General features: G+C 27.4%; 1 long non-coding RNA gene across 2 annotated transcripts; it reads left to right on the top strand.

Moving 5' to 3' along the window:
• The first annotated feature begins 9,707 nt into the window (after positions 1-9,707).
• On the top strand, positions 9,708-12,447 carry LOC149511954 (uncharacterized). Of its 2 annotated transcripts, XR_016333066.1 has the most exons (4): positions 9,708-9,989; positions 10,160-11,280; positions 11,379-11,525; positions 11,634-12,447. It is a non-coding gene; the product is annotated as an uncharacterized LOC149511954 (long non-coding RNA). The 2 variants fall into 2 exon arrangements; XR_016333065.1 differs by having other exon boundaries at positions 11,379-12,447.
• Positions 12,448-12,672: the final 225 nt, after the last annotated feature.

Genomic DNA, 12,672 nt, shown 5'->3' with positions numbered 1-12,672 from the left:
TTTTGTTGGTCAATTTTTTTCAACTTTAATCATTTCTTGTTTATATTTTTGATAAAAATATGAAACAAATATGTTTTATAAACATTAAATGAAGTGGTTTCTAAATATATGTTTTGTAAAATTTAATTTATTAAAATATTAAAAAAATAGATGTTAAAGTTAGAAAATTTTAACAAAAAAAGTTAACTGTGACAGTTTAATTGAGACAGATAGAGGAAGTAGTAATTAATTGATAAATTTTACTATAAATCATAAATAATTTAGTAATAAATTAATAATAATTTAGTAATAAATAATTTATAACTTAGTAGCAATTAATAATTGAAAATTAAAAGTAAATCAATATAACTTAATAGTAATCATTAATAAATTAATAGTTAAATAGTGATAAGTTAGTTTAGTAAATTAGTGATAACTTAATAGTATACCAATAATAATTTAGTAGTAAATCAATAACAATATAATAGTAAATACATAATAACTTAATAGTAAAACAATTATAATATAATTGTAAATGCATAATAGTATAGTAGTAAATCAATAACAACTTAATAAAAAATAAATAATAACTTAATAGTTAATCTTCGATAATTTAGTAGTAAATCAAAGAAAACTTAGTAGTAAATTAGTAATAACTTAATAGTAAATTTGTTTTAGTTTAATAGTAATTAAATTATAAACTTAATAGTAAATAATAAATAATTTAGTAACAAATCAATGATAATTTAGTAGTTAATCACTAAAACTCATTAGTAAATTAATGATATTAGTTATTAGAAAGAGCAAAGCTAGAACTTTCATCTTTGGGGATTAGGATAAACCTATCATAAACTTATTCATTAAAAAAAATTTTTAAAAAATTTTAAATTTGAATGAAATAATAATGTTATTATATAAAAAGAAATTTATCTTATATATTGTAATTAATTGATAAATTAGTAGTAAATCATAAATAATTTAGTAGTAATTCAATGATAATGTAATAGTAAATACCTGATAACTTAATAGCTAATTATCAAAAAGTTAGTAATAAATCAATGGTAATTAGTAAATGCATAATAATATAGTAGTAGATCATTGAATTTAGTAGCAAATTACTAATAAGATACTAATAAATCACTTATAATTTGGTTGCATATCAATAATAATTTAGTAGTAAATTAGCTAATCATTGATAATTTTATAATAAATCATTGATAACTTCATATTAAATTAGTTACAACTTTATAATAAATTATTAATAATTTAGTATTAAATCATTAATAATTTAATAGTAAATCATTCATAACTTTATAGTAAATCATGAATAATTTAATAATAAATTACTGATAACCTAATAACAAATCAATGATAACTTAATTATCAATCGATGCTAAGGTTTTTTATACTTGAAGTTTTTAGGGATTGAATTATGGTTACTAGCAAGAGTGAAGTTAAAACTTAGTAATAAATTAGTTATAATAATAAATCAGTGTTAACTTAGTTGTAATTTATTGATAACTTAATACTAAATTAGCTATAATTTAGTTGTAATCAATGATAACATTAAATTAATAATAACTTATTAATAAATCAATTTTAGTTTAATAGTAAAGTATAGATAACTTAATAGTAAATTATTTATATTTTAATAGAAAATTAGTAATATAACTTAGTAGTAAATTATCGATAATGTATAGTAGTAAACATTGTTAACTTAGTAGTTTTTTTTTTGTTATAGAGCTATATTTTTTAATGTCTAACATATTTAATTCATTTAAAAAATTATATTGATTGCCATTTAGTACTAAGGTATTGAATTACAATGTTTGTGGATATTGTACACATATATAAATAATTAAAAAAAAATTCATGTACCAATTACTATAACATGTTATTGAAAAAATCAATTTTCAAAGTGAAAATTTGGAATGATTTTATCTAAATTTGTATGTCATTAATTGTTTACTTGATAATATATTAATAGTAACTAGATTAATGATATATCTTGACTAAAATAAATTGTTGTATTCTATGGTATCCTTAATAACATTGATAGCAACTATACCAAAAATTATTGTCTCTAAAGATATTTTTAAAATGAAAGAGAAAAATGATTAGTCTAAACTTATTGGAAAACTCCATTGAAAAATTACCTATAAGTTATATTTTTTAGGTAGTAATATTTTAAATTAAAATATATAATCTAATTATGCTAATAAAAGTATGAATTCTATAAAAAAGAGTTCAAATATTAAAATTATATTCACTATCAATTTTAAAGTCTAAGATTTAAAACATAGGTTACCATCAAAATATAAGAATGTCTTTTGATATTTATATAAAATAGGTCATATCTTATTAATTTTAAAATTCTTATATTTCATCATTTAACAAACAATAATATAATTGAACCAAAGTTAATTGAGAAAAGTATTTCAATATTTAAAGAACAACATAAAAAAACTATTTGATTAGGATAAGGTATACCTTTAAGTAAAGTGTGTAATTTAAACTTTTATTATAACATATTTTAGTAAGTTATGTATATTTATTGGTTTTTTAAGAAATCAATATTCGATATTAAAAGTAGTTTTAGTCAATATCTTTTGTAAATACATAAATAAATATTATTAATTATTACATCGAGATACTAATAGTTTTTTTATTGCCTCATATCTTTTTTTTAGAATATGTTTATAAATTAATATTTTTAATTAGTGAAATTTGTGTAAGTATGCATTTTTTTACTATAAAATGAAACTACAAAATGATTTATATTACATAAATAAGTATACGTTGAAAACAGAAGTCAGTGATGAAAAAAAATTAAACATTATATATTTACTTTATTTCAAACAACAAAAACTTTAGAACAATTTGGTTTCAAATCAAAATAAAGAATTTAAAATTTCAATAGCAAATAAATAAAAAGCAAAAGTTTAAATGAGTTGCACGTTGATCAATTGTCTCAAACATTTATAAAATTGAATATAAAAATCCACCACCAAAAGAACTACAAAAAACTTGAGAAAAAGCATAAAATAAAGAAGAAGGAAAGTACAAAATTTGATTTGATTATGATAGAAGACAATCTTCTATAGTCAAAAAAATTTAAAAAAAAAAATGAATGAAGATAATGACCTAACACTAGAAAACTTACAAGAGAACTTCTAAAAAAAATTGAAATGGAGAAGGATAAATATTTATTTTTTATTAGAACTTTAATTTAAAAATTTTGTTATATTTATTTTTTTAAACTTAAATTTACATTTTCAATTTAATTTAGTATGATGATAATTATTTCAATTTTGTTACTATAAAAATATTAAAATTATTTTATTATATTAGAATTATAATTTAGTTAATAGTCACGTACATAACATGTGCACTACCATAAATCTCTTTAAAATATATGAAATTTTTTTGTCAATAATTACCATTAGTTTACCAATGAAAATAAAAAAAAAATAGATTTTTTTACCAACAAAATTTATCAATGAAATATTATCCGTCTGTATTCCGTAGGTGAAGTTACCATGAGGAAATGAGGATTTAGCATGGGATTTACCGATGGAAAAAATCCATTAGTGAACTTTTACGATGAATTACCAATGGAAGAATTTCGTTGGTAAAAAAATTTTGATTTAAAAAAATTAAAATTTTTTGAATTAAATTGGGATGGAAAATTTTTAATTATTGACAGATTCCATCGTCAAAAGTTAGAATTATCGATAGAATTTGTTGATAATACATCGCTAAAAGTTAAAAAATTTTAAATTATTGATAAAAAATCTGTTAGTAATTTGTCACTAAAAGTTAATTAAATGTAAAAATCCCTAATTTTTCCTTTTTTCCTTGACTGAACTCCCTAATTTAATTTCTCTCTCTTTTTTTCTCTTCTCTCTACTCAGCCTTTCTTTTTTTGTAGTCAGCCTATGCCCCCCCTTTTTTGTCATCGACCCATGCCTTCATTTTTTTGTTGCCTTTCTATGAAGAGCTTTGAAGCTTGTAAATCTCGATCGTGACCCCCACACGTAAAGAGCCCTTAGCTTTTGGTAGGTTGGTGATGAAATTTTGGGAGACTTGTGTTTGTTATCAATATTTCTTTTCAAGTTTGAATTTCTTTGCATTGTGTTTGGTCTAGCATTCTTGTGGTCACTTATAATACTACCTACACGTAGATTTAATATTTGCAAGAATGAATTTATAAATATTCTTTAAATTAAAATGAAAATTCAACCTAACTCCCCAAAAGTTTTAGAAATTTTGCTATATAAAAACACATCGAAATGGTAAAAAAAAAATAGTTGAAAGATTGATATTGACTTGTACTTTGTACCCATTAAAAGATTGGATAAATTAATTTTTTTAATTAATTTCAATAATTAATATTCAAATTAAATGTGTGTATTTAGACTGAATTTGTGTCAAAATATTGTTATTTGGTTAAAAGGGGTATTTTCATTTTTTTTGTTTAGTTGAACTAGAAATACGCATTTATGTGATTGTGTCAAACTAAAAATAAGAATTTCTGTATGTGTGTTGTAAAATAAAATCTCAATATCATATATTAAATTGAACTTGTGTTGAAAATTTTGTTTTGAATTTCTTTGGTGTTGGATTGGTCGTGTATTGAAATTTCGTAATATGTGTTGAAATGAGTTTTTTTTTTAATTTTTTTTATTTAAAGTAGAAATAGGCAATTTTGTGCTCGTGTTGGAGAATTAATTTATTTGTGTTGAAAAGTAAAATCTTAAGCTCTAGCTATAAACAATATATTGTTGCATATATACTTGTGTTAGAGAATTTGTGTCTAAATAATTTATTCTTGTTGCTTAAAAAAAAATCAATTCAAATTATGTGACTTTTAAGTTTTTGTTTGCGCACACGCCTCCAAAACATATGTACATGCATGCATGTGTTGAAAAGCAAAAATAGCTTTTTAGGACTTTAATTGTTTATTTTTCAGTTTAATATACTAAAAGATATTTTTTGGACTTTTATGATAATGTATTTAGGGTTGAAAAAATGGATAAAGATCGCTCTTTAGTATTTTTTTTTGGTGCTTTTTAAATACTTATGAAATATTTATGTTCCGTATGACAAATATAATGGGATGTCGTGTAAAGAGCTCTGTTTACAAAGGTGGTTCTATAGCAAGATCGATGAGAGATGATTCACTTATGGGATCATCAGTAGCATTGATACAACATGATTTTCAATATCGATCTTTTTTAGCATTGATACAACATAATCTAAGATATGGGTCATTTCCACCATAGATACAACATGATCCCCCATATGGGTTATTTTTCACACTGATGATGGATGATCCAATGATAGAGCATGACATAAATCCATCATTCATTGACGATCCACCACTTATAGAATAAGAAGGTACAACAACAAGGCAGAGGACTAAGAGAATAAACAAAGGATTATCGACTGCATTAGATCCAGACAAACGATTGTGGATTACTCTACTAGGAGAAAGGTATTACATACCTTTTACAATTAATTTTTCTTATTATTATTATTTTAAAGAATTCATATAGTTTAACTAATCTTACTAACTAATGGATGTTGGTAGTTGTTTTAAGCAATTAACGGTTAGCTCAACAATTTTAGGATTAATTCAAGCGAATTTTATTAGTCTTTGGTTGACATGGGGTAAAGTTCCTACGCTACTGAAGTCTATGATGTTTGATAAATTTAAGATAGCAATTGGATATTTATTTTTTTGTATATACTTTCATTTGATTTGAATGAAAAGTTCAAATTCTTGTCAACCACTTATTTTATTTCACTATTACTTATGTTAAGAAAAATGTTAGTGGGCTGGTCAGATGATGCTCTTGTTCAATAGGCATGGAATAATATTCCAAGAATCGATTGAAAGACTTATTGTCCTATGAGAAGGAATTGAAAATGAAAAAGTGTAGAGTTGATAACATCATAAACTACAGAAGGATGAAGCATAGAAATATTATAGCTCCGATTTAGGATGCTCTTATTGAGAATGTATGGAGCACTCTGAAATGGCAAAACATCTTTACCAAAGGCAAACAAAATTATATGATAAAAAAAAAGAAGTATTACAAAGCATACTAGCGGCTTAGTTGCATTTCTTGTTCATAAAAAGACAATGGTATGATTTTTTTTTACAAGTTATTTTTTTTTCATAAAATGCCAAATTTATATAAATTGCATGGTTACATATTTCATGGAATATATCTAAACGAATGCAGTCACTTTAGTTACAATGAGAATCCACATTTACAGAAGTCTTCAATCGCACTCACAGCAATTCAAAAAGACATGGTGATTTCGTTGACAATAGGTTCAAAGTTGTTAGTGTATGTGACTTTTTAATGAATTTGTGAATATTTTCAAATTGCTGAATTATGTTATTGAAATAGATAATATGTTATGTGTTTAGAGATACAAAAACTTTGTGAAAGGTGAAAACTATTGCTAAGGTTGTGATGTGATTCTAACTGGGTATTGTTATTGTTAATGAAGTTGATTATGTAGTAATTGAAAGCCTAGTCATTGTAAAAAATTCAGTATTGAACTAAATAATATTTTGTGCATATTTAGATGAGATTAATGTTGTGAAAGGTGAAAACTATCGTATATTTTGCTTTGTGATTCTTATGGTGTATTGTGATTGTTAATAAAGTAGATAGTATAGTAATTGAAAGATTAAACATTATAGGAAATTCAGTATTGAACTATATAGTATATTGTGCTTATTGAGATGCAATGATTTTGTGAAAGATAAAAACTATTGTGTATTTTGTTTTGTGATTGAGGTTGTATAATGTGATTGTTAATGAAGTAGATAGTATAGTAATTAAAAACTTGAACATTGTAAGACGAATGGTATTGAACTATATAGTGTTTTGTGTTTATTGAGAAGCAATGACTTTGTGAAAGTGAAAACTATTGCATATTTTGTTTTGTGATTTCGCATATTGTGATTGTTGATAAAGTAAATAGTATAGTAATTGAAAGTCTAAACATTGTATGATGAACGATATTGAACTGTATTGGAATGGTAGTGCACTTATGTTGGAATGATAATTGTTTTAAACTTTTTGTAGGAAAATTATACTATTATATTATCTTAAAAATATGGTGAAAACTTTTTTAATAATCCAGATTGAAGCTATTTGAGAGGTTGAAGCTACGCGCACTCATGTATATGGTTTTAGATCTACGAATTAATCTAAGGACCTATTTTACTCAAGTTAGTCCACTACTACAACAACAATGTCTCATTCTATTTGAGGCCCGTCATTAGTGCCTTCTTAACCTTATTTGCAAGAATAGATTGATGAGTAGTGGACCAAGTTAAGGACTAAATTGAGGACTAAGTTTAGGTTTTTCATGGATCAGATGATGAAGTTGATGAGATCTAGAAATTTTTGCTAACATAAATTTTTAGACCTGATGACTGTAACATCGATTCTAGATCAGGAGATGTAGTAGTACAGTGAGCTTTTATGGAAAACTTTTGAGGATGTTATTGATATTTTTATGGATGTTATGAATATTTTTTAGTATTATATTTTGTGGATGTTAGAGATATTAAGAATGTTAACTTTATAATTTGAATTTATTTAATGGTTATTATGTGGATTTTTTATTAATAATAATAGAAATAATAAGCTTTTTGAGTAATTACACATGAATGAAATTATAATTTTACCAATGGTATTTCATTATTATCGATGGAATTTCAATTATCGACGAAATACTAACTAAGTATTGACAAATTTACCAACAAAAATCACCATTTATTGACTGATTTTTAGTTAATTACCAACATATTATCAACAAATCTTTTACTTTTTATTAATGGTATTTAGTGATGGATTATCGGCAAAAAAATTTTGTCGGTAATTATCGACGGGAATTCAATTTTACTAACGGAAAGGCATTAACGATTTGCTTATTATCGACGGAATTTTTTGTTGCTAATTCCATCGGAAATACTTTTATCGATGAAAAATTTTAGCAATAAAAATGATTTTTTTAATAATGATGGAAATAAACTAGTACTTAATAAAAATGTCAAACTTTAATATTTTGATAAATAAAGTCATGCAAAAGTTTGAATCAAATCCATCAGCATGTAGAACTATATAAAAAAATTTAAATATCTTTCCTATTTGTTAAATATCTAGTAATTGTATCTCCAACGAAAATATATGGAATATCTCAATCCAAATGCACAAGGAAAGTGAACGTAAATTTACGTGTCAAATCCAAACTATTGTCACACATTATGATATTAAGAGGAAGTAATTATGCCAAGCGATTAAGGTTGGACCCCAACTGAAAATACATATTTAGTTAATATTATAATTACCAACTCATTCAGAGAAATAATGATAATGCAAATCTAGTAAGCTGGCACCTCATTGTGGTTGGAAGGATTGTGAAAATGATTTGCCTTCTCTTTAAAGCGAAGGCCACCCGAACAAATTAAATTAACCAAGAGATCCTTCGAATAAAATTGTCATGTTGAAGCCAAAGCAATGTTGCAAACACGACGAAGTTTTATGTAGCCATCATGGGTCATGGAGATTCAGTTCTTTTGGGGGGTTCCCTTTGGTTTAAAGTTGTCTTTCTTTGTATAAATCAGCATGGGATGGCACTTGAAAATGAAATTCACCAAATTTAATTATAGGTGAAGTCACAAGTAAAGTTAAGAAAAATGTTTTTAAGTTAATAAAATAATAGGTTAATATCATATATGATCTCAAACTATAATAAAATATTTATGTGATACTTAAATTTAAAAAATTTTTACTGTACCTGAATTGTAAATTTGTTAATCATAATAAAATTTACTTGATTAGCTTGAAATAATAATATATGAGGACCAAATTATCCTCTTAAGTCTTACATTAGTTAATAAATTAGTAGTTCAGATATCATTATATTTTTTTAAAATTTAAGTATTATATTAAATATTTTCTTATAATTTAAAGATCATTTATGGTATTAACTATAAAACAAATCAATTTTGATCATACAGATAAAGCTCCACACACAAAAAAAAAAAAAAAAAAAAGGTCTGGGATAGAATTAGATCAATTTAAAACGCAATTGAAAATAAAAGTCGGGTTCATAGTAATAAATTCCCACTCTCATTTTTTTTTTTTGTTTGAATCAATTTCATAGTACTATAGTAATTTAAGTTGATACTTCAACAATTTGGTGAAATCAAAAGCTAGAGCACAAACACTTCATTTGGTGAAATCATCCAACAGCCACAAAATTGTTGTTTGCAATCATATTAAGCATAAATTAACAAAACCACAAATGGTCGACTTCCTATGCATAAATAGGGCAATGTTATTGATTTGGGCCGAAAAATGGCAATACACCTATAAAATATATTCTTATATTTGAAACAATTGGGTGGTAAAGGAAAAAAAATGTCATCAACAAGAAGTAAGCTCATAATTGTGATGGTCATCTTCAACCTACAGAATCAAACTTTGCCAAGGTTCTAGATAAAAAGGAAGAGGAAATAACGATTGCATGTCTTTTAGGACATGTCAACGAGACAACTCAATATGCAATCAAACTAAAAACAATTTTGATTATCCTTTTTTTTTTTTTTTTTCCGTTTGCTTTGGTTGGCCAGGATTCACATGCTCTTGCACTTGTATCATTCACGCTAAAGAAGAAAGAAAAAAAGCCGACAACCAAAAGAAGGAGAATTATAGAAGCTCAAGAAGAATCAAGAACATTTTGAAAACAACCTCCAACTTTGGTTTAATAACAACAGTTGTTATATTGGTGGCCTTTCTTTTCCAAACTTCTCTCATCTTTCTTTCAGATTCCTGGAAACAGAGAGTAGAATAGTTAAACAGTGAAGCAGGATAGCCCCTTTTTTCTCTGTTAGAAGCTTTTCTTTTGGTCATCATCATGGATGTTTCTATGAAGAAAAGAACTCTGCTTAAGGTCATTGTCCTAGGTGACAGTGGGTAAGATTTAATTTTCCCATTTTTTTTTATATATATTCCCTTTTCCTTTCCTCCTTTTTTTTTTGTTTTTGTTTTTGCAGGAACTAGTTTGTTTCAATTGTTCACGACTCAAGTTATGCTTGACTGTTTATATCTCATGATTATTCACTTCAACTTTCTTTTTTCTTCAGGGTGGGAAAGACATCTTTGATGAATCAGTATCCTCTATCACTAATAAGTGATCGAGTAGTGTCTGATATCTATAGTTATTACTACAGGCTGGTTTTAGAGGATTCTTTTGACATAGATGCTTTTCATCTTTACTTTGTTGGATAAGCCATCTGCAATTTTCATTTTTCTGCATTGGTTGTCACAGATTGTTGTTACTACTACTGTTTCCTTTTTTTTTTTTGGGGGGGGGGGTGTGAGGGGAAGGGGAGGATAAGTGCTACTACTCCTGTCTTGGCCAGAAAGAGAATGATATTATTCATTTGCTGTTCTGAATCTTCTGATGGCAATAATATATATAATGGAACTTGGAGCTTCCCTTGGTTCGTGTAGCCACTGACATTCAGTAGGTCTGGAGTTAAAATTCTGACGCCAGCACAATTCCTTCCCTTTGCGGCCTCCAATGTACCAATATATATAGTGAGGTGGTTTGGAGGTGCTGATTTGGTATTGTACTGGAAATGTAGGCAAGCAATGGCGGCTTGGTGAAGGAAGAGTGAACGGTGAAGGTTCATCACCCAAACCAGATGACCCCATCGTGACTATAATAAGCGGCTAGACTGATTTTTTTATAGTTGTCTTGATTGTGTTGGTTGAATGTTATACCAAAACCGGTTGACAGCATTACTATTAGGTACACTTTTGTTTGAATGAATTTGCTTTATGAACATCAGTATATTATCGAACATGTTCTCTTTCAAACAGAACCTTCTATAATGGCTGGCTATCAGATGCTTATTTCCACCCCTTTGGTTAATTTATCTGAGATTGATTGACGATGAATCTTCATTTTAGTTGAGCAGTTAAAGATTGAGAATTGGTGATGGCAAATTTTAGTCCCGGGGGTTTATGACTTAATCCATTTTTCTTTCCACCTCTTTATCTATTCCATGTCTTAAATCTTAAGCACATACTATGATTTTTGCCGCATTTATAGACTACCATTACAATCACATAGGTTGTGCAGATTTACTTGTCATCCAGATATGTTTATAACAAGTTCAATCAACAGTGCAAGGCTACACTTGGAGCTGACTTTGTCACCAAATAGTTCCATATTGATGACAAATTGGTCATTTTGCAAGTATGTGATGAAAAGCAAGGGCATCTTACATTTTTTACACTAAATCACCACTTACCAATTTTCTTCCTGCTTGTCTGATACTTCTTCCATTCTGAAAGATATGGGATACAGCAGAGCAGGAAAGATTTCAGAGTCGAGGCTCTGCATTTTATAGAGGGGTTGATTGTCGTGTTCTGGTGTATGATGTAAATGTACTCAGATCATTTGAAACAATAAAGAATTGGCGTGAAGAGTTTCTAAAACAGGTTCAAAAGATACCTTTTCAATTGCTCTTTGTCTCTTTGCATCTTGGTCATTTCCTAACCTTCATTTACCAGTGTGATGGAACCTCCATATTTTGGTATGTAAACCAGGCAGATTCAACTGATCCAGAGACATTTCCTTTCATATTAATCCGAAACATGATTGACATAGATGGTGGAAAAAGCCTAGTGGTATGTTACCCTTTTGAACATTATGTTGATAGTACATAAAATCATACACCGATTGATTTAAGAATACTCATGCATGGGTATCAGAGAAAAAAAACTAGGGATTGGTGTACCTCCATGGGAAATATACCTTATTTTGAGACTTCAGCAAAAGAGGATTACAATGTTGATGAAGCGTTTTTATGCGTTGCAGAAACTGCACTATCCAGTGAACATGAACATGACATGTAAGCATACCCCTGATGATCATTTCTATCTAATGCCACTATAATGGTTGGTTGCTAGCAGAATATATAATTACTCATTAATTACTTAATATTACCTGTGAAGATTGTCGTTCCCATGATCCTTGTCTATCATATAGATGCAGATTCGATCATTGTTTTTTTGTACTAAGGAGACCACAACCCATGCATAGGGAAGGGGTTGCATGTATTGGGACGTGAATCCTAGACTGGATGGATGCCACCTCTTAAGGATAATTACATGAATTAATTGAGTTAAACTCCGGGTTGGATGCGATCATTTGTTCATTTCCTGTTATTTGTAAATATTCTATTGCTTTGCTTGTGATTTCTGAGAAGTTCATCTTGCTGACACTACAATTTCTTTTTCTATTGTATGGTAAACCGTTAGAATGAATTCGATTTTCACCCTAAGGCTAGCTAACTGGTTCGTTCATGCAGTTATTTCCAGGGAATATCAGAAACTGCTTCAGAAGTTGAACAGAGAGGAGGCTGTGTGTCACGGACTAAGCTTTCTCTCAACAAGCAATAGACCGTGCGGCACTTGAATGGGCGCTCCCAACCAAGTCAGCCTTCAATAGATCGATATCTGAACAAATAACCATAAGCCATGGTTAGTCACAAGCATTCACAATAAGGCACAACATATCGAGATCAATCTCAAGCACACATACAAGAAGGCATATTCGCATCGAGAAAAAGAAAAACACATCGAG

The sequence above is a fragment of the Durio zibethinus genome, chromosome 24 (assembly GCF_047325235.1).
Source record: "Durio zibethinus cultivar Kanyao isolate XHJ-2024 chromosome 24, ASM4732523v1, whole genome shotgun sequence".
Taxonomy (NCBI): Eukaryota; Viridiplantae; Streptophyta; class Magnoliopsida; order Malvales; family Malvaceae; genus Durio; species Durio zibethinus.
This window is presented reverse-complemented; position numbering and strand designations above follow the sequence as displayed.